Source organism: Podarcis bocagei (assembly GCF_964188305.1).
Source record: "Podarcis bocagei genome assembly, chromosome: 11".
Lineage (NCBI taxonomy): Eukaryota > Metazoa > Chordata > Lepidosauria > Squamata > Lacertidae > Podarcis > Podarcis bocagei.
This window is the reverse complement of record NC_138136.1, coordinates 39,703,311-39,730,121: the sequence shown is the minus strand read 5'-3', so window position 1 is coordinate 39,730,121 and position 26,811 is coordinate 39,703,311. Positions and strand designations below refer to the sequence as shown.

The window sequence follows — 26,811 nt, the reverse complement described above, 5'->3', positions numbered from 1 at the left end:
ATACAGTACAAACAAGAATTTACAGCATAATTACAATTACAATTATACTGGGCACGTGGGTTGTTTTACCCACAATGGTGAGGTGATGATTAATAAATTAATTTATATACCACTTAATGCCAAGATAGGCTTCTAAGTGGCTTACAAAATATAAAATCAATTACTTAAAATGAACACAAACAAGAATTTACAACATAAATAAATTAGATTAATTTTTTAAAAATCTTTCTTACTAATCTTTTAAAAATTTCCACAGATACCAATGACCATGTGCAGGCTTTAGACAAATCTGTGGCCTCTTTTTTGGTGATGTATTTCCTATCTTGGGGTAAGAGATAAGTGGCTACTTTATCAAAAATGCCTTTGTCAGGCATGCAGCTGACATGCTCCTCACCTCAGAGTCCAGACAAACTTCATTTCCTCATTTGTTCCTACGCACACAACACAGAGCCCTGTTTGGACTCTGTGAACAGCAGAGATTTTGTGGCTGCTGCATCTTCTTCATATCGTCTCGTATCTCTGCGGCATTCAATCAGATTTGAAAACGGGATTTATTTTTCAAGAGTAATGTGCTATTCCAGCTGCTTGTTTACTTCAACTACAGATAGCAATTATGAGTAGCAGGGCACAGCTCAGCAGATCTGCAGGTTGTTTTGCTAAGCGCATAGAACATGTTTATCCAATTCTACTGGAAAGAGCAGCACCTTTGGAGACCTGCACTAGCAAATTGGTATATTGTTGTGCAGGTTGAATTACTCCTCCTTTTGGCCAATGTCTGGGCAGGTAGAAAGTTTAAAAATTGTGAATGTGTGTGCACATAACTTGAGATGAGCCTGCTGTTCTCACAGTGGCCAGATGGATGCCTTTGGGTAACCAACAAGCAGACCCAGTGTACAAGAGCACTCCCCCCTCCCATGGTTTTCAGAAACAGGGTACAGTCAAACCTCGGTTGTCAAACGTAATCCATTCCTAAAGCCCATTTGGCGTCATAAATGTTCAACACCTGAGGCGTGGCTGCCGATGGGCTGCAAGAGCCAGTGTGGTGTAGTGGTTAAGAGCGGTAGACTCGTAATCTGGTGAACCGGGTTTGATTCCCCGCTCCTCCACATGCAGCTGCTGGGTGACCTTGGGCCAGTCACACTTCTCTGAAGTCTCTCAGCCCCACTCACCTCACAGAGTGTTTGTTGTGGGGGAGGAAGGGAAAGGAGAATGTTGGCCGCTTTGAGACTCCTTCGGGTAGTGATAAAGCGGGATATCAAATCCAAACTCTTCTCTTCTTCTTCTGCTCTCAAGCGGAAGCTGCATCGGACTTTTGGCTTCTGAAAAATGTTCAAAAACTGGAACATTTACTTCTGGGTTTTAAGCATTTGGGAGCTAAAACATTCCAAAATAGAACTTCAGAGCGTGGGAAGTCACCCAAAAGATATATAATTTGACAATGAATATTTGGTTTTTTGGATTGCATTTTAATTTGGAATGTTTTAATGTGGTTTTTATTGGATTGTTAAAATGGAAAATTTAATACATATTATATATATTTTTTAAAAGAGGCATTTGGGAACAGAGGTTGTACTGTATTCTGCTTCCAACTGCGGAGGCAGAGCAAAGCCATCATGGCTACTAGCCATCAATTAGCCTTCTCCTCCATGAATTTGTCTAATCCTATTTTAAAGCCATCTCAGTTGGTGGACATCACTGCCTCTTGTGGGAGTGAGTTCCATAGTTAAACCATGTGGTGAAGAACTTCCTTTTATCTGTCCTGACTCTTCCAACATCGGTATTACTTCTGTGCAAAACATTTCTGCAAGTTTGTATGGACCGTTGAAAAGTGACAGAAATAACTATGTAAGTAAAGACTCCAAATGAACAACAACAACACTGTACATATTCCACACTCTTTTATTTTTAAATTTAGAACATTATATCCGGGTTTTCTCACAGAGACCCCAGAGACTCCTGATTTATAGAAATGAACTGCAGGCAATGATCAACTCACACGGGGATTACGTTTCAGGGACAGCGCATAAAGGCAAAATCACATATAGTCAAGACACATTGGATTCAATGGTGTGTGGGATTGTCAAAGTATATTTTTCCCCAGACACCCACCCCTTTTTAATTTTATTTTTGCCGAGCATGTAAAGCTGAATGTGTACAAGTTAAATGCATGTAAATTGAGAGTTACCTGTGTAACAACTGCACTGGGATTAAGTTAAATTCCCAGTAAGGGCACAGGCTTTAGACCTTGCATGCAGAAGGTCTCATGTTCAATTGCCAGCATCTCTTGGAAGGGCTGGGAGAGAACCCCATCTGCTATACTGGACAGCAATGCCATCTACTTAGACAATACTGATCTCGATGGACCACTGGTGTAAAGTCAGATAATTAACTAAAGTGGGCCAAATCCTTGTTTGTTTCGAGAAAAGTATAATTACATAATGGGGAAAAAATTCTACAGTGATGTTAGGTAGTGATGTGCTTTCAAAACTTAATAAAAGCAAACAGAAACATTGCAAAACTGGAAGGAAAGAGCTAAATGATTTAAAATAGTAACAATTGTTATTTCAGCTGCAGGCATCCTGTTTTTAACCTCTTCTAAATGTGGTTGTGAGGTTCAAATACCACAATCTGTTACTGTAGAACTAGATCAGTTCATCTCCAACCCAATCTAAGAGATTATTGAACTCCAGGCAATAGCCCTCAGGAAGGAAGAATTAAGATAAAGCATATGCACCTTGATATTAAACGCTTTTATTTAGAATGAATTTCAGTAAAGCTTTCTTCAAAGCAAATGTGCTTAGAACCCAGCTTGAGACCCAGGTTTGCATTAAGTCTGGTTAGGAATACTTCAGCATGCAAGACGTGGATTTTTTAAAAATACATGCAATTTTTGAAAAAGAACTTTTCAAAACCTGAGGAAAGAGATTAAATTGATATAAATTATCCTTTCTTGTATTATTCAGGTTAGAAGTTGTGCCATTTGCTTGAACAGGGATGTGCAGATGAACTACACAAGAGCTAAATGTTGGTTGGGCCATGTATTTAATTTTCACCTAGAAAGCCTGAAATCTCTGTTACTCTGGCCCTCCACCCCAACAGAAATTCAATGACCAGATAAAATGAATTAATGTTCCAAAGTTTCTCTGTTCCAATTAAACACCATATGTTTGTTTCTTACCCTTAACCAATTAGACAAGGCCACAAGCTGTTCCAAAAAGACCTGCAAGACAGCTTGCCAAGATTCCCATTCCCGGAAAATAGTGCACTCAAGATCTGTGTGTTCTAATTCAGACTTTGTTATTATTAGGCTCTCGATTTCTATTTACTATGGTCATGAAGAGATGAGTAAGCTATCAAATTACTGCACAGAACTCACACATTTGCAATGCATAGACAGAGCCACACAGAAATAAACAAAGAGATGTTATCCAATAAAGTGCAAGGATCTGATGTATTCAACAAAATAAACACTAAGGGTGGAATTTAACATTGTTCCATTGTTTAACAAAAGTTCCATCATTTCTGCTTGCCCAATAGAACAATATCCCCTCTCTTCCCCCATGTGCTTTTCTGGGGGTTCTCCTGACACCCCAGCGCCAATGGGGGCATGGGGGCACATAGGGGGAGGGAGAAGCCCCATTGCACTAGTAGAAGTCCTTGCACAGGTTTCTGCAATCAGGGCCAATTAGTTAAATCCCACCCCCTAAAGAGTATTGTGCTATTAATTTAACACTTCAGCCAATTAAACAGAGCAACATTCGATATATGTTTGGAACTGTCAAGGTTCCAGTACATATGATATGCATATGTGGTAGATCTGTGGGAAGATTCAATCTCATTAGAAGGATCAGCAGAGGCTATATGGTATATGAAATCACAATGACCATGTTTGGTCATCATGATTAACAATAGTTTATCATAATGAGAAAAAGTCTAGCCTGACCCCTGGCTCATGTGCTTGCCCTTCTTCTCCAATCCAGCCATGGGGAGGAGATGAGAAGCATTTTTTCAGGTTTTGATTGAGCTCAGGTTGCTATGTTGTACAAGCCCAACAAATTGTGGTGAACCTTTAAGTGAAGTTTGTTTGAAGCAAGCCAACGTAAAGCCATAGTTTACAAAGTTGGCTTATTTCAAATAATGATAGTTAAGATTAGCCACAGTTTCGAGTTCAGTGATTAACTGAAGCAGGAAGCAACAGCCAAGCAGGAGGAGAGGGAAGCGGGGCACATGATCCTGGAGGAGGCTAGGTTGATTCCTGTCACTATAAACCATAATTTATCCAGATGCCTGAATGCAGCCACTCCTTACCAATGCAACCAGCATATTTTGTTTTGATCCAGTGCATAAAGAAATATCAAGACATTGCAAATAACTAAATAAGAGCAAAAATCAAGATAAGATTGAGTAGGGGAAGAAGAGAGCTCCTGAAATGTTTTATTATAAAAGGATTAAACAATAGTGCTGTTAAAATGCAACCCTCTATTACGCCTCTTGGTGTTAATATTGAACTTGAAAGAGGGTCCACCAAGTTCCCTCCCTCTTGCCCTGCTGAAATGAGAGTTGAAAGGAGCATCCTATTGTAGTCAATAGACTAGCTTGCAGCCTGTGCTTGAAGACAGTGGGGTTGTGGTACCCATGGTAGTATCTGCAGTTTGCAGATGTGCCTACTGGTCCAAAAAGATTGGCAGCTTCTGCTATCATGCAGCCTCAAGTATACAGGACACACAATGTACTCTCAGCTTCCATGCTGGGAAGCTGCTGTCTTCATAGATATCTTCTGTTTTTCTGATAGTGTTCTTCTAACGCTGGAGAGATTCCCATTTCAGAGAAAGAATTATCAGGCTGTGTAAAGGAGGGCAGAGAGTAGAAATAACCTTTGGTCTGGTATATGGAACCTCAACTGGGAATACATTGCAGCACTGGGAATTCAATTTGCAAAGTACATCTAAATGGGAGAGTGGGGGAACAATCAACAACCCAATGTGGTCAAATGGAGTGTGCGGATCTTGGGCATGGTAAATAAGCTCTATATAATTCTATAGCCTGTACCTAGTAACTGCCCTCCAACGGGACAGTAGTTCCTTTAACCAGAGAGTTCCTTGCAATAATTAACTAAAGCAATATCGCCACCTGCTGAATGTTTCATACATAACAATATATTCTGCTTTACTTTTCTCTAATTGGGCAGTGGGTCAAACTAGCCGTGGCATGATTTGGACCCAGTGTGTTTGGTTGTGGCTTTCTTTTTTCCATTTTCGGGGTGGGGTGAGGGACAAGTAAACCATCAACCACTGCAGGAAAGGGCAATTTGAATTGGGGCCACAGAATGAGAGGGAAGCAGGTTTAACTCTTCCTCCATACGCACCAGGGCTCAGCTCCAGCTCCCCTCAAACCTGCAAAACAAAACAAAACAAAACACCAAAAACCACTTTTCAGAACAATCCTATACTCACATTGTACTATGACCAGTGATGTGTTGCTGCTTTGACCCATTTGTTCCAGGCACCAAAATGGACAGGCCTGTGGTTGCAGCCCCAGGGATAGCTCTGAGTGAGAAATTTGCTTCAACAAAGGTCCAATCTGAACTGAGTCCTTGCATGTCTCTTCCTCCAGTCCTCCTTTCCCAAGCTCCTTGGCGTAAAGAAGTAAACATTTTCTGTGGATTAGATATTGCTTGAGCTGTATCCGCTCTTGGAGCCAGTTTTAACTAGTCGGGTATCAGGGGAAAGGGCCTTTAAAGGTAAGGCAGGGGAAGAAAGAATATATTAAGGGAGATGAACATGAAATTGAAATCTCTATATTTTGGATTCTTATCAGAATTCAATGCAAAGGCATTGCAGATCACACCAAGCCACATATTAGATTTCCCGAGATCAAAATACATATGATGAATGCATATCCCATCATTATTTATAGAACAGTAGGAGAAACTTGCCTTAAACTTTATGCAAAAGCAATGAGACAAAGTTATGTACAAACACTTCTCTGCAGGGAAATGCAAGACTGGCTGAACTTAAATATTTGGCTCATGCCATGGATTTAAAGTATTAGTGTAGTCCTTGGAGATGCACAGCAACCGCCTGTTCTGTTCTTCCAACAGAGTTCTGCAGCACATCTTAAGGAATCCTTTGGGAGTAACAGCCTCTTACTTTTCCCCCGCTCCTTTATCAGCTTTCTTTACCAGAAACATTCTCCTATATCCATGGAGAAGAACCCCAGAAATGCTAACTAGAATGTTATAACTTCATTTCCTGGGCTAGAGCAGCTCCACAGACATTGTTAATGCATTAGGTCACAGCATCATGATAGTATCAGAAGCTGAAACATTATTTGTTGGAAAAGCCCATATTCGAGAACCTGGAGATGTTAATAAATGCCCAAAAGTTTGAATATGCCCAGCATCGCATAGCAAGAAATCCAACCAATGGTTTGGGTTAATATTCCAATTAGCAATTATTTCATGGAGTAGCCTGAAAAGCGAAAGCTGTAGGTGGCTCATAATGGGGCAGAGAAAATAAAGCTTCATTCTCAGTGGCTTAGTGGTAAACTCGGATGCTCAGGAGCTGATCATGGTCACATTCATAGCCACACTCCCTAGGAGAGTCCATAGCCATACTCGCCAGGCAAGTCCAAAGCTATGCCTCCAAGGAGAGTCCAAAACTGAAGGCAGCTATTCCATTATGACATGCACACACCAAAGAAGAGTAGTACATAACATAATACTCAGTTTATTGGGACTGGCTTGGCTGCAATCCTTTGCATAGTTTCCTAGGAGAAAGCTCCACTGAACTCAGGGCATGCATGTGACATTATGTGTGCGACACATGCATAACACGCATGATGTGACAAGCGCTGGGCCTGGCGCAACACGGCTTCCACTCAGCTCAGTGGCTGGCCTCCTCCACCCCCTCAACACTGAGGGGGCCCAGCCCTGTGCCAGCCGATTTTGAGGGGGTGGAAGGCACCTCTGCCCCTAGGAGTTGGTGCACCAGTTTCTAAGTGCAAGGCTTCGACTTGTAAAACAACCGGGAAGGAATTCACCTAAGGAGCTCTGTCTGTGTACTACAGAAGCCATTTCAAATACAATGCAGACCCTACCTATGAAGGTTGTTGCTGTTTTTAAAAAGTTGGTGACCTGGTCAACCTCAGGATTTGAACTGGGGTCATGGGACTATGATTGCAGTGACTGCAATATTGTACGGGCAATTGGAGCTCTTTTCACTCACAGCATTGAAAATGTCCTCTAACTGTACAGTTTCAAATCTGTTTCTGGAATCTGAACTGGAAATCGAGTGGGCTATGGCCAATCTATTTTTTACTTGAGAGTTGTTTTGCTATTCCCACTATAAGCAGCAGAACAAATACGATAAGGAGATATCATATAATAGAACGGCACTCCTGTTAACTTTGACAAAGGAGTCTGATTCAGTATAAGTAACTGACCCATTCAGACTGGGAGAAAATGGAGAGAGTCACACAGGCAAAAGACACTCATCTATCATGGGAGTCAAGGTGGAATTCATTGCCACAGAAGCTCAGGCAGTTCAAGGTTCTTTAAAGCAACCAAAATCCATACTTTTTATTGAGTGAGCAGGATATATGCAAGTTATTGTAAGAATGGTAATTAAGCTCAAGGAGAGCTTTTTCCTGATTAATGAGAAAACAATAGTCTTGAGTTGCATTTCAAGAGAAATTCCTGCATAACCAATCCACCACCTTCTGTGCCGGGACTACAAATTGCCCTGTGTTTATGGAGTCTTTCGAGATTCAAATAGGTGTTGCTTTTTACTTGATTTCTTTCCTAGAAAGGTTTGGTGTGTTTGAATCTTTCATTCTCCTTACAGCAGAGAGAATTTCTGCTTAATTAGAAAGCTCTGTTTTCTCCACCATACCTTATGCGCTCTCTCTCGCTCTCTCTCTCTCAGATTCTCTGACATCTCTTTCCCACCCTTTACCCACTTCTGTGATTGTCACTTATACCTAACACCTCCATACCCCCCCTCACATTTTCTCACTTTGTTTTCCTCATTTCTTTGCTTTGCCCTGCTCTCATCGAAAAGATTTCTAGGTGGAAAGAAGTAAGAGAAGTCTCAACAGCATTCACACTACTGGGTGACACACAGATGATTGTGTTAAGCACTTACACGTAGCAAAGGAAAAGAAGAGGCACAGAGAGGCGTTATCTTTATTTAATACATGGGTACCCAGCCTTTCCTCCATGGAGCTCAATAAGGCTTACATGGTTCTCTCTCCCCACCTGAAATATAGCAACTGGCCCAAGGTCAACCAGTGAACTTCATGACTGAATGGAGATTCCAAACTGGTCTCCCAAACCCTACACCAACACTCAGACCACTACAGTACTTTAGGAAAGGCCATTGCTCAGTATCAGAGCATCTGCTTTGCATACAGAAGGTCCCACATTCGATCACTCGAAACTCCTGCAAAGGCTGGGGAAGAACCCTGCCTGAAACCATCGAGAGCTGGTGTCTACTGAGCTAGATGGTCTGATAGCATAAGGCAGGACATGGACTTTTCTCCTGGGTTTTGAGTTCTAGGGAAACCATAATTCCCCTTCAACTGGCACCCCTTTTGATTTGGGAAGATAAAACCCCATGGTAGTTCTTCTCTGGTGATTTTTTGGTTTTCCATTAATGATTCAATTCAAGAACCCACTAATTGCCTGGCCTAACTCAAAATAGGTTGCAGAGGCTGGGCAGATTCCTGGGCCCAGTCACATATCTAGAATGTCCTCATGTTAACCCTTGCCAAATCATCTGAATAGGCAAGGAAGGGAACTACAGGGCAAAAGGTTTATTTGTAAAAAGTTTCCTGATAATTGGTCCTGCCATTATCAGCTCATAATCACCTTCAGTGCAGCCGTCAGGGTAGAACTTTAAGGCAGACATTCTAGAGCCCCACTCAGCTGAATGAGCAGTGCAGGATGACTGATTTTGACCACATTTTGAAGGAACTGAAATAATACATCTGCTCGTCTAAACAAGGTAGGCATAAAACCATTAAGTCCATTGGGGCTGCAAGACCAGTGATAAAATCAGTTATAAGATGGAAGAACTGCCCCATGGCTCTGATTAGCAGGGGTATCTATGTGGCTATGAGTGGAAATGCCAGAGGAGTAGAACAGGCAGACCTTGGTCTCACCCATCAAGGAAGATCTTATGCCCTTCATATAACATCTCTCACCAGTCTATCTTAATTCAGAGAGCCTGGTTCTGTGGGTGATATTTCATTTGTATGAACTTTCTATTTCCTCAGGTTACTGAACTGCTATAGCATTCAGCAGTATCATCACCCACAGCTATAAATTGTCCACTTACAAAGATTCAGCACTTTCTGAATTGGCTTTGAGCTCCCAATCCATTACATTTTGATGCAATATTCATAAAACATAATATTGGTTGCAATACAGGCTTCTTAATAGCAGCTGGCATCAGTGGGAAGGTTGCTTCTCTGTGTCCTGGGAGGCAGGGATGGGGAACCAGATGTTTTTTGATTATATCGCCCATCATCCCTGGGGTCCATGCTGCCAATGCTTATGGAAGTTGGAGCCCACAAGCAGAACCTAAACACAACAAACACTCTCCCCGTCTGAAATTCTTAGCAACTGGCGTTCAGAGACAAACTGCAGTACCCCAAGATTAGCTGAGCAGTTTTGAGCTGGAGGTTTAATAGGCTGATCTGCAACCTTGTTAACTAGTCATGGGGCCCAAGGTTAGACCAGAAGAGCTCACAACAGTGAACTTGAAGAGTTCATGCCCCTCTCCTTGAAATCATTATGAGCCAACCCCAAACTCCTATAACATTTTGGGTCAGCTGGTAATGCTTTTGTCACAAGCATCATATACCCTGTTGATGCAGTTTATCAGTGCCAGCAACAGAGAGACTTCCAATCCTTTATCCTTGGCACTTTGGACTCTGAGACGGCAGTAGCTCAGACACCAGGAACCCCAGAAATGTCACTTTCTGGGATCCCTGAGTATTTAGTGTAAACCTGGTGACGACCTGGTTCCCTGGTGACGACATGAGCAAGGACTCCTTGTGCCCGGGTCATTGGCATAGTTCACAACAGCGTGCCAGGCATATAAGTACTTTATAACCATATCTGGGGGGTTCCATATTTGGGGCATGCCCTCAGTATCCATGCAATCAGCAGAATGTGTGAAAGGGGCCTCTAGGCAAGTAAAACAGTCAGATTCCTTTTCATGTATTCTACTGAATGCACAGGTGTCAGAGTATGGCCAGAGGAGGACACCAATATTAGGCACACCTTCACTCATACATTTATTGATCAGATGGATGAGAAGTATTGGTAGTCCCCTTCACTAAGGGCCCAGAAAGTGGACTGAATCATAGAATCGAAGAATTGTAGAGTTGTCAGATACCCTGAGGATCATCTAGCCCAGCCCCTGGCAACATAGGAATCTTAACAACCAGTTCCCCATCCAATTCAAAACAATACTGGACCCTGCTTAGCTTTGCAGATGTGTTCTTAGGATTACAATACATGGATTGAAGACACAGGTCAAGAGTGATGCGCTTTTTCAGACTGAGGAATGTATTCCCTGCTAGGCAACCTTCTGAAGGTCACATGGCAGTGGTGGGTGGGGCCAGAGGCAATAGGGGGGGCAACTAATATAAATGTTGCCTTGGCACACCAGGCTAGTTTCTTTGCTCCCTCAGCTTACTCCTCACCAAAGCTACCCCCTCCCCCAGAGCTCAGCAAAACCACCCCTCCTCTCTCCCATTAGACCTCACCAAACTTCTGCTTGCTGGCCGGGGCCTCTCACCGACTCACTCACTGACCTTTGTCTCTAGTTCCCTCCTCCTCACCCTCCAATACCACTGTGATGGCCCAGCAGCTCTGAGAGCCCAGTTTGTCACCAGACTGCAGGTTACAGTGCCACCTGTCAGCAACCACATGAACTGCAGTGTGGCAACATCCTTAGTAAACTATGCATTAGGAGAGAAAATTGGCATGTGATTGCGCTAAGTTTCCAAGATCCATTTTTTCCAGTTGGAACTAATACATTTTCTCCCTTTTACTTTAAGATCATGTAGAGAGGCTTTGCTAGGTGCCCCCCTCATGAATTTCAGAAGATGCTCTACTTAACCTAGTTGACACAGTGATCCTTTTTTCTTCCATAATCGGAGCACAATTGTTTGATTTGATATTACTGCAGCTGTTTTGTCTGCTTTGGGTTTCCTTTTGGAAAGAAAAGTGGAGTGCAAAACATATTGTTTATTGTAAACAATCAATGAATGATTACGATTTATTTAATTTGTTAGTCAGCTAACACAGGCCAGTCTCATGAAGTAATGATATCTGTAGATGATTCCTCAAATGGCCTTTATAAACTGGGGTACATGAATAGAGCTGCAGCAATTATTTGTAATCTGCTACTATGTAAATGTTCTGCTTTAACTTTCAAACACTCCCATCATGTGATTCAATCCCTTTTTTTTCCTTTTCCTTTTTTTGCTTTGTACATGAGAGTCTTTCAAGATATAAGTGAAGTGCTTTCTCTCAGCAAGCTAAATGCATTTTGCCACTGATTGAGGCAGCCTATTTCAACCACTGACAGGAAATGACCGGAGCAGTCAGGTCAGGCTGGGTGGAAAAGAACAAAATCCGTCTCATATTCAATCAGGCACCAATTACAATTTATCAGCAGGAGAGCGGGTCTGAAATGAGTTTCTTTTCAAATGGAGCTCTCTGCACACTGCCCTGGATGTGAGGATGCCTGAAAACCAGTAAATAAGCCAACGCACTTACTTATTTTCAAACAGTTTATCTGTCTGGAATTTCAGAGGGGGGGGAACCTAAAGATTTTCAGTGCAAGGAAATTTGTCAAACCATATTTTGCTTTGTTTAGGTCTGAGCTTTTATGCTTCTGTTGATGCTTCTTCCAATTTGGGTTTGATTTGTATATGTTTAGTTAAAGATGTTCTGGTCTCATTTCCAAGGACAGTAGATAGAACAGTCTGTGGCCAACTCCTCACATCCTGGAAGAACCAAATTTGAATGGAAACTGAACCAAGAGCTACAGAGCAAATCTCTTCCGTTGAATAAAGAGTTTGCACAGAGAGCAGTAGCAGCTGGGATGGTAGAGCAGAGGTTCAGAGCTCTCACTGGTGCATCTGTGAAACCCCAGGACCACCCAGGTAAGCTGCAGCAATGCCAGTGCTGTGAGGATGGCATCACAACTCTACTCTACCATACCAGCAGCTACTGGTAGAGAGAGATCAATAGTCCCAAATAGTGCTGGTAAAAGCATGGTATCATAGAGTGGGAGGGGCCACGAGGATCATCTAGCCCAACCCCCTGCAGTGCAGGAATCTTCCACCCAATGTGGTGAATTTAAACATTAGCAAAGTCATATAAATAACAGAGACAGCATCTCGATAACACTTTACTAAGGAAACTAAACATAACAGCGTATAATCTGAGGCAAAATGAACATAAAGGTTTTGTGTTTCTTGGTTCAGACTTCGTACAGGGTGACATTAACCAAACACACAGAGGGGGAAACTACCTCAGAACCCCACAGCCAATCAGAGCCTGTGTTACCGCACCAGAGATCATGCCACTCTGAGTGGTTGCTAAGTGACAGCTCTGCACATACTTCTCTGGGTAGTTATCACTGAGAACTGAATTAACCCTTAAGTTATGCACTGAATGATCTCTGCTGCTGTACTTCCAACATAGGGAACTTTCGGTCTATGTCAGTGGTGGGGAGGCTCCTGCCCACTGGCTTGACTAAGACCAGCACAGATCCCAGTTTGGCTCATAAGGTTGTGGCATCATATGTGATGTCAGGTGTTGGACAGGTAAGGACAGTGTCTACAGAGGGGAAATGTCCATTTTCAGGTGCAGTTTGAATCCAAACTGCTTCTGCAAATGGATGTCAAAGATTGGCATCAGCTGACTGGTGGTTACAGCAAGCTCCTTTAAACTGTGATAGATGGGTGGCCCACCCACTTGTCAAAGTTGGCCCATGGAGATGAAGGAATTAAGGTATCTCACTAGCTGGATCCAGTTCCCCACCCCTGGCCAATGCCATTATAAACTAGGTGACTTTGTTTTCTATATTTCTACAACTTCCCCAAATTGTATAAAACAGCTTTTCCCAACCTGGTGCCCTCCAGACAATTTTGGACTACAGCTCCCATCATCCCTGACCACTGGCCATATTGGCTGAAGCTCATGCAAATTGCTTGCAGAAGGTTCCAGCTTCAATTCTTAGTTTAATCCTAGGGGCTGTGGAAGACTCCTGCCTAAAAGCCTGGAAAGCTGCTGCTGGGATTGACAGCAACACGGAGCTAAATGGACCATTGGTCTAATTTGGTAGAAAGCAGCTTCCTGGGTTCCTCTGCAGTCCAAAACATCTGGTGGCATCAGGCTGAGGAAGACTAGTATGAATCCATAACAACTGTAATGGATTATTCTAAAAGAAAATGAAAGCACAATTAGAACACTGTTCAAAACTCCATGAAAAGTGCGGAAATCCCACTGGAACCTCCTTTCTTCAGCTGGGTGTTTGTCGATGGATTTGCACCACATTGGATCTTAGCTTCAGAGTTCATGGGTGGCTGCTTTCATCTGCAGCACAGCTCCAGTGGCACAAAGGGGAAATGCCTCCATTCCCAGTTGCGCCGTTTAGCTCTGCCTTGATTATTTATGTTTCTGCTCCAACACACACCCCAAATCTGTATCTTTAGACTGAAAATGTTAACCTAAGGGTTGGAGAGCAGCACACAAACATTAGAACGTTAATCCAGAGAGGAGGAAAGCAATGTGATGCTAAAAACTTTTTGTTATTTAAACTTTTTAATGTGCACTAGTGTGAAGGGAAGATTCAAACAAAAGGGACATGTTCCCATTGAAAACTTTGTTTTCATCCTGAGCAGTAACTGGAAGTAGGGCCAGCTCTCTAGGCACAAACGTCAGGAACAGGATATGCTTGGAAGCCCAAATACTTAGGCCTCCCCAAGTTACTAGCCACCTAACAGTGCAAGTCAATGGACAGGCACCCCAAATATTAAATTTCCTAAGGGTAAGTCTAGTCATAGACTATTAGCCCCAGAATGTTTGGTCTTGGGTTTCACTCTTAATGAGTAAGCATTTATTTATTCTTTTTTGGGGGGGGGGGTTAACAAACAAAAAAAAGCTGACCCAATATTTAGACATGATTTTCTTATTTCAGTGGATCATCCCATATCATGTGTCAACCTCCCACCTGTGTTTGGTTTGAGTCAGAGCTTGTCAATTTCCCCATTCAAACTCCTTTGCCTGTCTTAGCTTCAAACATTTCCTTTTACGAACAGCTTCATTTACCCCCAATACATACATCAGTGCAGACACCTGCTTTGCATCGCACACTGCCATAATATATCTGCAAGTCTATTGTACTGCGAGCAACAAGGCTTGAGGCAGGGGTGGGGAAACTCAGGTCTCAAAAGCTTTTCTGTCTGGCACCTGGGACTCTCTCTAGGCCACAGGACATTCCCACCTCTCACCAGCCCTACTGTACATCCTCCACAAAGGCTTTTGCCTGGCTGGTGTGTGTCCTTGAAGTGTGATGACACCTCTTGCTTGTCTGGATGGAGGGCTGTGTGTGTTTGTCAAAATCTGTAGCTTTTGCATGGCTGGGATGTAGCTTCCTGTACAAAGGTTCAGGTAACATAAAAACATTTCCCACTCCTGGCTTAAGAGCAGGATCTCCCCTTAGCATATATAAAGCAAAGGAGACTTACATCATGCAGAGAGCTGGATGGGGACATGAGTGTTGAGTGTGGATTTGGGCAGCTTTCAGCATAGTGCCTTCTGCTGGCTTCCTCCTGCGTGAGTGCCCCCTCCATGAGACCAGGTAGGCTTACCTGACAGTAACAGGCAACAGTATTTGAATGAGCCCCTGGTTTCACTGGGGCTTCTGCAATAGAGTCCTCTGAAGATAGCAGTACCACATCCTCAGGCCAGAGGTTCACTGACTCCACAGGCTCATCTGGTGGAAAGACTTGTGGGGCTGTCCGTTGCATGTCCTTCCTTTTCTGGTTCTCACCCTCAGTCCTGAAGGTGGGGGATTTGACCGCAGGATCCTGATAGCTATGCACATTTTGTCTTTTGGGGTTTTATGTTGTTGTTTTGCCTCACGTACCATTGGAATATGGCCCCCAAAAGGCTAGCCAAGTTTGAATCTGGCCCTCTGATTGCCACAGGTTAAATGGAGATGTCAGACTATAAACTTGTCAATGACATTTGAGCACAACACCTCCCATTGGATCTATACTAAAGCTTTTTATTTTATTTTTTAATCTAGCCTTGCTTTGCTCCAGCAGCTGCATTATACTTCATCACTGCCTTGCCAGAAGGCTGATGGAAGACCAGCTGCCACCATATTACAGCTGCTTAAACAGAGATGGCGTTCAACAAAGGCAACTGCTGAAGCAGATTCACAACAGGGAAAGTCATTTTTAATATGCTAGTCTTTGCTGCGTATTTTTTTTAAGAAATTGTAGATTTCTCCCGAGCATTTTCATGCTGTTGTGCTAACCCTGAATAGAGCATCTTAACTAACAACGAGTTGCTCTTCTCTCATCTTTACTGTTTGGAACTATGCCAATGAGCAGGGTTGGGATCAGCAGTTGCCATCTTTCAGTAGCTACTGGGCCTCCAGACCCTAGTAGGGCCTACCATCAATGCTTGCCATGGGCCATCTTTTAAAACACACACACTTACTGGCTCCTCAACCGCCATCTTTGTTTTTGACAAAGCCTTGAAAGATGGCTCAAACCAGGAAGCCATTGTTAGGGGGAAATATCGCCATCCAGAGCCACCAAAGCAAGCTTCCCACGAACCCAGGAGCAGCACCATTACATGAGAGGACCCCACTTGGCAGCATTTTGCTCCTCAACCCTGGAGCTGGCTCTGTCACCAGTTATACAACCTACCTATGCCCATGTCTCCCTCACCCCCTTGTTTCATTTTAGCAAGATCACATTCATGATCCAAGCTTATCTTGTGCCTCCTGTAACAGCACAATAAAGGCCTGAAAATTTGTAGTTCGCAGTTTTGAGGATTAATGGAGAACTGCTGATGGTTCAGGACCTGAAGAAAGCTGCAGCCTGCCTGATCTGGTGAATTGGGGAAGGAGGGAGGAGTCATACTCAAACACTTTCGCAGTAGCTGCTTTGGGTTTCCGATGATCAATTCAAGGTGCTTGTGCTGACTTTGAAAGCCTTCTTTGGCCTCCGGTTTTTCCTCAGAAAGCACCAATCCCCCTATGAGCCTCCCCTTTTACATCATGAAGTTGTCTTATATTGAGCCATCTAGGCCAATATTGTCTATTCTGACTGGTGGAGTTCTTTCTTACTATCTCAGGTGGCATCTGGGATCTTCTGCTCTGCCAGTGACATAAGGTCCATTTCCTTTTAAACATCTAGCTTGAGGGGCCTTGAGATAAATGCCATCAGTAAGAGCAATAAAGGTGGACACAGTAAGAAAGAAGAGCCTTCACAATGGTAGCTCTGAGGCTTTGGCGGTAAGGTAACTGTGGTTGTTTTGCTACAAGGCTAGTTTAGTTTTTGTGTGATTATTGTCATCTTCCTAAGTTTGATGTTTTATTTTACTTTCATGGGCTGTAAACTGCCTTGAGCTCGATGGTGTAGGTAGACTATACAACTTTTAAGTCATTTTTAAAAGAGAGAAAATATTACCCATCTCTAGCACTAAAGTCAAATTTAGAAACAATGGAGGCATTACTCGGCAGTGTTGTGGGATCATGTATACCTTTGGTTCATTAGCTACTCTGATTTTTAAATAGTTGTTTTATGAGAACCTAACCTTTCCTCAGCCTTCTCTTTCTCCATTAAAAGGTTGATTGCTTCCTCTCTAGAAACAATCCTATGCCGGGAATTGTTGCATAAAAGAATAAAAATCAGCCAGTGAAGACTTGCAAAGGATTGTGGGAGAAACCCAACAGAAGTAAACTCTGTGACATGAAATTTCTCTGCAGTACGACATCCCTTGAATGTGCTCCTCCTATATAATGTATAGAAAATGTATAGGATGGATGAACACTTTAAACAGCATTTCGTTCTTAGTAATGGATAGTATAGTGTTTTTTATACTGTCAATCGAGTGAATGCAGCTACCAGCAAGGCAAAGTCAGGGTGAACTAATGGAGAGGTGCAGTGCTAAAAGGGGCCAGGGTCATCCCAATACATTTTGCTGCTTGAGGCAGAGTAACAAATGGTGCCCCTGCTAACCAGGTCAAGATGAGCACAGTACACAAAGGTGGCCAAGTTATTTTGGCACTTACTCCCACAAGCATCTCTCCCTGGCAGTAATAAACTGGCAGAGCAATCCTAGGTGTAGGAGGCTGGCAGAACTTATGCTATCTTAAGTGAAGCCAGCATTCAGTCGCCCCTATTCCAAAACATTGCGGAGCGGATCTACCACTTCCTGAGTCAGCCCAAGCCTAACGGAGGGAAAACAAGCCATTAAAGCAGAGGGGTTTTTTTACACCACCCTTTTTGCCAGCATGCATTGTGCTGTGTTGCCAGGTCATGGGGCTGAGGTGAAAATGGTTTGCAATCGGTGTAAGAATCTCATTCTCCCTCCCTACCCCCAGAACGCTCCTTTTCTGTGCCTTATGCTAGTGTAAGTTCCACCAGTTAAATTCTGCCAGCTGAGCCTTGGCTGAGTCAACACCGGCCCAGTTCAGCTGGGTAGAGGGACTTATGCCAGCATGAGCCAGGATGAGGGACTTAACACTGGTGAAGCCCCAGTGCATCTGTGACAACTCAAGATCCAGCTATTCCAAACTCACTCAACTCAGCAGTTACTGGATTTGGATTGCATGGGGAATAATTAACCATTTGGTTTCATGACACCCCAAATCAACTAGCTGAGGTAGCTGCTTCACTCTGCCTAACAGTAGGGCTGGCCCTGAAAGGGAAAATTACTAGGGATGGAGGGGAAATCTAAATTGTGCATTTTTAAGCAGACATAATTAGTACCTCCTGAATCAGAATGTAATTATACCCTGGATTTCACACTTCCTCAAATTTTATGGTACAGATCTCAACTTTTTTTTAAAAAAAATGCCAAAATGTGTTTAAAATGTGTATTTTAAAATAATTTAGAAATGTGTACATGGAGATAAAATATGGATTCCAATATGGGTTTTGATACCACTTTTTAAATTAAAAAATAAAGAGAGATTCCTGTGGAATGAGGACAAGATAAATTTGTGAATGGACATGTGATAAACTGACAGGGACCAAAACTAATCATTCATCCCTAACTATATTACAGAGCCAGAATACAAATAGTGTAATTAGCCCAGAAAATTCTCTGGCCCCAATTAAAAATGTTGAGAAATGTGTTAAAGTAGACAGCTGTGTATGGACATACATCTGACTCAGTTTGAACAGTTGCTCAGTTTGCACACGAGAGCATTTAAGCTCCACCCCCAGCCCCTTCAAGTTGGAGCCCTACACATTCCCCAGTGAGCCAGAGAACCACCCCATGGAGTATAAGTTCGTCTGCCACTGCACAAACCAACGTGCCTTTGGTTCCTGTTACATTGTGGGGAAGCTAGATCTCACCCCTGATTATTTTTTTCCTCTAGTGAAGTGTAAGGTAGTGGTATTTTCTTAATTTATCACATTTCCCTGGGTTTCTTGAGCCAGAAAGAGACCAATGGGAAATGGTAATGAATTGGGGAAAACGTTCTAGAGGCTTAAATTCATTCCCACAATAGAGAAGCTTCTTCCAGACTCAGGAAAACAAACAAGGGAAGGGGGGTTGGGAAATAAAAGACAAGACATCACCGGTAGGACAAGCAACATGATGTCTCCTTTAATCTCAGCATCCTGCTAATGCTTCGTTGCCGCTCTAATTTGGCTGTGCAACGTGCTGTTTATTCAGCATCTTTCCTGGTTTGTTTTTTTAAAAATAAAAAAATAAAGATGCAAGACATTAGGCAGAAAGTCTGCCTGGTTTCTGGATCACACGAGCCAACAATTAAAGGCCATTTTAAAAGCAACTTCTACAGCCCAGGCACCAAAAAAGAAAAAATGAAATAAAATAACGGCTGATGTGTTTTTGGCTGGCTCAAGAATCTAATCAAAGAAATGCATCAAGGACAAATGTGATATGTGGGGAATAAGCTACCCGTTAAGTACATTGGCTTGTTAGGGGTGAATAAATGTGTAATATATACAGATGTAATGCAGCTTATTATCTGCAATTGGAAGGAGTTGGCTTGATACGGATGCATTCTAGTTTTAACAAGATGGAGAGTGAAGGAAGAGGGAGCCCTTTAACAGAACCAGGAGGATGAGTTGACCAATAAAGCTTGAGAACTATTGGGCAGTTTTTAAGAATTGTTGTGAAGCTCTTACATTTATTGGCTGGCATTAATGATGGTGGCAAAAAAGGGGGAGGAATCAGGATAAGCTATAAAACCAACCTTACTTGCAGATTTCCTAATTAATCTATAGGAGGTCAATAGTGAGATTTTTTAAAATAACACAAATTTCAACACTGTAAGCACAAGTCTCCACTGCTATAGGAGAAGGGCTTGTTGCAAGGATGATCCTATCATTCCTTGCCTCTGGGGCTGATGGGAGTTGGGGTTCAACAACATCTAGACAGGTTCCTCATCTCTGGCTTGGTGGAGCTGAAATGCAAAAAGCTACATTCATAGAACTATACGTTCAGTATGTTCAGTACATTCAACCACAAAAGTGAACTGATTTTATGAAGGTGGCTTTCATAACAGGAAATGGAAAAGTGCCCAAGTAGTTATTCCAGGACATTGGAAGATGGCTTGAAGGCCGGTTCACACAAGCAGATGACCGCTGCATCAACTGATGACTGAGGTCCATGTACTTAAGCCTTAGATGGATACAAAACAAGGAGTACAAGGTCATGCCAAATGCTAAGTACACGAACTCAGCATGAATTCTTCAAGAGTAGCTTCATTGGATGAATGCAATGCACTCTGGGGCTCCTTTGGAAGAGTTTTTGGAAACTTAGATGGTTCAGGCTGAAGCTACAAGGATGTTAGTGGGTATTCACACATGGGGCCATATTTCACATATCCTGGATTGCCTAAATGGGTTGTCAATTTGTTTAGAGCACAATTCAGCGTTATGGTGATAACTTTTAAAGCAGGCATAGGCAGACTTCTGAAATTTAGTTTATTTTTCGCTAGATGCAAAAGACATGTGCTTAGAATTAAATAATATGATGCCTCTGAGCATATTCTAGGTCTAGGAAATTGTTTTCAGCACCAGAACGGAATGGAATTATTGGTCCTTTCACACACAGTATCTCTTCTGATTACCTCTCATCATTTCAGCAGTCCTGTTTACGTGGAATATATAGCTTTGTTCTTGCTATTGTTAAACAATTGGGAGTCAGGAACACTTGCTGGTGTACTGCAAATTACCCAGAAATCTACCAGTAAATCCTGATCTGCTGTGTGGTTAGAAAAGTCATTTAAAAAAAGGAATTCCTTCCTGTTTCTTTTTGGAGGTGGCAAACTTAAACTAATTCTATTCCAGTTCAATTCACAGATCATTCATGGGCTCCTCTGCATATATTATTTTCATTCATCAGGTTTTTACAAGCTACTCTGATAAATTATAAAATATACTTAATAATACTAAGAAAACAACAAAACACGCACAGTGTAATGTGAACAAATGTTTTATTTATTTTCCTCAACCATGACCATGATCTTTAAGCTGAAACAGTAGCCTTACTTTTCAGATAGGTAAAAGTGGTAAATACAATGGTCACAATCAAACATAAAGTGTGATGAAAACACACACACACACACACACACACACACACACACACAACTAGAGTCCTCAACTAGGGACTCAGCTAGATTGGCAAAGAAAAAGCATTTTCTATGTGTTGTATATGCAATATAACACTGTGACACCAGATGGTGCTGTGGAGTCCTATCTTTCCCTACCGGATTTCCATGTATGAGTTTGCAATGTGTTTAACTGAATCGCTTCTTTGACGTGGACCTAGGACCTGAGAGACCAAGGTTCAAATCCTCACTCAGCCATAAAGCTCACTCAGTGACTGAGACACAGTCTAATCTTACCTCACAGGGTTGTCATCAGGATAAAATAAGCAGGAGAGAGCCGTGTTTGCCACATTAAGCTCCCTGGGGGGAAAGTATGATATAAATGTAATGATAAAGAAATATATGAAAAGCAAGGCACCTTGCGATAATTTGATCCTTGACAAGATTGACAAGCATGCTGAACTGATAAAAGCTGACTTTGACCTTAGCTGTGCACTCCTTTTCTGCCCGCACTGATGTTAAACCCAGACTACCAACCTGTTCCAATAAGGCAGGAGAAATTCTTTCTGTGGGGAACTACATAGAAATTATCCACACCAACCCCACACCTGGAGATTACCCTATACATGCATTTTTCATCATTCTCCACCTGAGGGCCATCATTAGCAGGTTCTTTGCAAGAAGAAGCCTTCACCCTTTAATCATTATATATGCAGATAACTTTCTGCAGGCAAGTGATAAACGTAAGCAGTTAATACGCTGAGCCTTAACTTCAAAATAGCCTATTTATGAGCATCTTCATCAGCACTATAAAAGGCTACTTGATCTTGTAGCTTTCATATGTATACATTACCAAACATGTATATGATGTGCTGGGAGCTCATTATTTCAATTTGTAAAGTGTCATCCAATTAAATAGTGAAAAGAAATAATGGCAATGTAACCTGGCTGATGAATCACAGGCGCGCGCGCACACACACACACACACGCACACGCACACACACAGAGAGAGAGAGAGAGAGAGAGAGAGAGAGAGAGAGAGGAATCACCAAGTGCTAGAGGCAAAGAGTACTCAAAGGGCCAAGATTTGTTTCTGACTAGTGTTTGTTAGATGTGACAAATGGCAGCTAAGACTAGGAGCCCAAATCTCACTTACAGCAGGTCCTGAAAGACTGCATCCACTGCTCTTTCGGCAGGAAAAATACGTATATCCACAATAGATTAACAAGAGTGCCAAATTACCTCAGCAGCTGCAGTATGTGAAACAGCAGACTGTGTCCTTAACAGTGCTTTGGTGTTCATGTGTGGGCATGTGGTAAGTAGGGCTCAGGGCCTGGGACTCATGGGAAGAAGAATGAGGTCACAGAACAGGCTGAGCAAATGTAGAGCAGAATTATTGTATCCAACACTGCGCAAGCGACGTGCTACTCATGCTACAGGACTTCCCCTTCTCCTTTCTCCAATCCCCCATCTGCTCCAGAGGTCCCCCAACCATCTGGAGCAGACTTTGAGGGCGCATGGGGAATCTGCTGAGGAGGAGAAGGGGAAAGCAGAAGTCATTTGCATGAGTGGAAGGGTGGCATTGGATGCGTTCCTTCTTGTTTGGGTTTTTCCCCTGAATCACAACAGCCATTCAGCTCTTCCTCCCATTCCCCCCTGTGGTCTAGTAGACGTCTGGGGTAGACTAGCCTCCGTGACTAACCCAGGGCATTCTGAAATACTGACTGGGGTCAAGGAATGGATCTGCCACAAATATTCTGGTGCACTGAAATACATGCACGCTAGAGACCCTCCTCCCTCCAAGGTTGAACTTCTATAGATTCTGGGGAGGGAGCAGTAACACAAACAGAATTGTCATCCTTCAAGAGTCAGTTCCAGCAGCGGCACTTGAGTGGAATGGAGCAGCAGCAGCAGCCTCATGGTGGTGAAATGGGAATGGAGTAGGGAGATGGAGCAGCTGGTGGAGAATTTGGTGGCTAGGTTGCTCCCTCTCCCTGCTCCATTCCCATTTTGAGAGAGAAGAAAGGTGCTTTCCTTGCCCCCGTGCTTTTCTAGCTTGGTGGTTCTGTCTGCATCTGTCTGAACTATTGCTGTGTGCATCCAGATAAGTACATCCTTGTCTGCAGATCATCTTTCAAAGCTTCAGGTAATCAAATGAAAATAGGAGAGCCCTGTGCACTTGCTATCTTCATAATGAGAAATGCTTTTTCTTCAGTTATCGCCTCTTTTTGGAGTTTGATCAGCAAGATTGTTTTGAAACACTGTAGATTTATGAACAAAAGCTTGGATCTGACTGGAATCGTCTCTAGCCAGCTGTTGTCTGGCATTTCTAAATCCCATTTTCTAATTTGCAAGCACCTTCTCGTTAGATGGCATTATGGATTCCCTCCCCCCCTCCCCCGTTATACCTACAGAACTAAAAATGCAAAAGTGAGACTTGAAATGTAACCTGGGAAAACTCACATTTGTGATCTAAAAGCTGCAATCATAGGCACACTTACTAGAGAGTAAGTCCCATCAGTAGAACTTCCTCTGACTAAGATGTATAGACTTGCATAGTAACTCTTTTTTATAATATTATTATTATTATTATTATTATTATTATTATTATTATTAATTTTAAAAAACTCAGCAATAAAGCATCAAGTCTTTTCTAGGTTAACATCAGTAACATTGCCAAAAAAAGAGAAAACATCATAAAAAGAAGACACAGATTTGCATGAGCTAATTTATATGTATAGATGCAAAATCAGATAGCATTACTATATAAGTTAAATAGAAACACCATACAGCTCACCACCACGGAGAAGACTGTGAGCAGGTGGCCCGTGTGTCTGCTCATTCTGCTGTCCAGACAGTAAGTGTGGATGGGCAACTACAAGTCCCCCCCCCCACCTGCTCTCCCTTCTGATCACTCTTTAAACCAGGCATGGACCAGACAATCCTTCAAATTGAGGACTCCTTCAGACAAAGGACTGACCTCTGACAGCCCTTCAAACTTCCATAAAGTGGGGCACATGACTACCCTAATGTAAAGCTAGTGCAATCCTTATAAACGCTGAGTGGAACTACGTTCTGCTGAATCATCCTTGTGCTGTGACCAATCTACCGTGTAAAAGCTGTTCTATTTTCAGCTGGCATCTTCCCCAAGTCTTATTTTAGGACTCCTGCCTTGAGTTACCTATCTCCGAATGAACACAATGGGAGCTGTAGCAGCAGAACTATGATAGACCCAACCTAGCCATGAAGTGTGATTCACTTCCTAGCTCATGCACAGGCGCCATCATTAATTATTTGAAAACCCCAGGCCTGCAGATCTACAGATCTTACTTGATAGGATTTAAGGCCTAATTTATATGCTTGCCAAACTGCAATTCCAAAAGTCTTAGAGAGGGCACATCATCCCCTCCATATGCACCTGAAGTAACATGTGCCATAGGTGGTCCATGTTCAGGCTTTTACATTTATCCTGAAAGTCAATAATGAAGGAAACAGATGCACCTCACCAGGGAGGGTGTTCCACAAATGGGGAGCCACCACTGATAAGGCCCTGTCAGGGGGAGTCAAGGCAACCCCATCAGATGGGCAGGGTACAAATAATACATGATGATGATGATGATGATGATGATGATGATGATGATGATGATGCAGTAGCTAATAGGGCCACAATTAAATGGGTATAGGATTGTACCTTAGTTAATTAAGACCTAAAGTAAATATTGACATCTGTGTACTATACTTGAATCAGGTGGCCCAAATTCACCTTACCTGAGGCAGCAGGCTAGCTTGGGGCAGGCACAGGGCAGACTACAGCTCTGTCCTCCCACACCTTGCCACCATCTCCCACCCATCTTCAGCACCTGATGCTTGAATTGGCCACCTTACTCGGTCTAGCAGTAGGGCTGGTGCTGCTAACTATTCCTATCTTTTGGGCAGTGGGCAAAAACTTAAAAAATAATAATAACCTAGTCAGTTTTTATAGATACAGAGAGAGAGGGGCAGGGATTATTTATTTTTATTTTTTTTAGTCTGACCTTTCATTGTGCTTTTATCTGCTCGTTGTTTTGCATGTTGTTAGTGCTGTTTCCTTTCTTGTGCACGACCCCAAAACCATTGGTTGAAACGCTGGCATATAAATGTTTTAGGTGAAGGAATAAATAAAACATTAGCAGCAAAATACCACCACATCCTTTTGGATAGGAAAATGAAATGCCATTGAGATGGGAAAATGTGGTGTGCATACTGTAGGAATAAATAAAATATTGGCAACTAAATACCACCAAATCCTTTGGGATGGGAAAGGAAAATCTCCATTGGGATGGGGAAAGGAATGTCAAACTCAAGTCACTGCAGAGATATGTGGCAATGAATAAACTTAAGAACTTAAGGAATTGGGATTTGGACTACCTGAGTCAACTGAAGTATATGGGCTTTATGCATGCAGAAGTCAATATTCAGTTCAACATTCTGTGAATTGAATATTCAGTATTCAGCGAGGAGAGGGCAAGGAGGCTTCCTCTCCAGTGTGTCAAGGTGCTGGTGTTCCATCAGAAGGTGAGCTGCTCAGAATGTGTGAAGGGACTGCTGACGAGCAGAGCCACCCAGCCTGTTAGGATAAAGAGACACACCAGGGGTACTTCCAGCCACTGAGAAGGAAGGGCAGGAAATGAGTTTGAATGTATGAGTAAGGGTCAAGCAAAGAGGCAGATAGTAAACAAGCAAAAACAAGTGAAGTTAACCAAAGATGGGAGTAAGATACTGACTGCAGCTGTAATAACAGGAAAGAGCACCTTCTGGGGTGAGTAAGAGAAGAGAGCTTCCAGCTGGGTAAAGGGATGGCAAGCATTACCAAGCAGGGAGGAAGGGGGAAGGGAGGAAGGAGATTTGCAAAGTCCTGGACAGCATACTCCAGTAGTGGGCCAAGTCTCAGGAGTATAAATAAGCAAACCGAAGACAGTGCCTGCTAATAAGAAGAGTCCTAACATCACCTTGCCGACAAAGGTCCATATAGTTGAAGCTATGGTTTTCCCAGTAGTGATGTATGGAAGTGAGAGGTGGACCATAAAGAAGGCTGATCGCCAAAGAATGGATGCTTTTGAATTTTGGTGCTGGAGGAGACTCTTGAGAGTCCCATGGACTGCAAGAAGATCAAATCTATCCATTCTTAAGGAAATCAGCCCTGAGTGCTCTCTGGAAGGACAGATCCTGAAGCTGAGGCTCCAATACTTTGGCCACCTCGTGAGAAGAGAAGACTCCCTGGAAAAGACCCTGATGCTGGGAAAGATTGAGGGAACAAGGAGAAGGGGACGACAGAGGACGAGATGGTTGGATAGTGTTCTCAAAGCTACCAGCATGAGTTTGACCAAACTGCGGGAGGCAGTGAAAGGCAGAAGTGCCTGGCGTGCTCTGGTCCATGGGGTCACGAAGAGTCGGACATGACTAAATGACTAAACAACAACAACCTTGAAAGAGAGATGGACTCACCAGGTAGCTCTGAACACAAGAGACAAGCTGGACTTCACAAGTTCTCATTAATTAAGACTGCAATGCTACACTCATGTATCTGGGAGTAAGTTCAATTGAACCCCATGTGACTTGTTTCTGGGTATGCCCACATAGGATTGCATTGTAACGTTTCTAAACTAGAGAGGATGCTGTAGGTAACCAGTCTTACAAACAAATGCACTGCCAGTGTAACCAGGTGATTTTCATTGCCATTTACCCCGTACACATTTATACAAAGCTGAAGTTATCACCCAGCAGAGCAACTACTCAGCATGGAAGACAGTACCATTTATTCAATCAGGACAAGCCATATAATTTGGCTGTCAAAGGCCTGATCAATATTATTACAGCAGAGGCAACCAAGTCCACAGCCAAATTGACAGAGGTCCAGAATAATTATTTCAGCATCTTGATGTGCAGCAATATTTTGACAGGTAGCCAAGACTACTAT

General features: G+C 42.7%; 1 protein-coding gene across 4 annotated transcripts in view; it reads right to left on the bottom strand.

The window, feature by feature from the left end:
• Positions 1 to 1,900: 1,900 nt before the first annotated feature.
• Positions 1,901 to 26,811, bottom strand: part of HTR1A (5-hydroxytryptamine receptor 1A) — a 43,319-nt gene continuing 18,408 nt past the window's right edge. Inside the window, exons 2-3 of one of the 4 annotated variants that reach the window (XM_081213048.1) lie at positions 5,454 to 5,732; positions 1,901 to 4,842 (exon numbers count right to left, since the gene is read on the bottom strand). The gene's annotated coding sequence lies outside the window, so the exon portion shown is untranslated. Of the gene's footprint in view, positions 5,733 to 26,811 lie in introns of all 4 variants that reach the window. The other 3 variants (XM_081213047.1, XM_081213049.1, XM_081213050.1) reach the window with 3 other exon arrangements.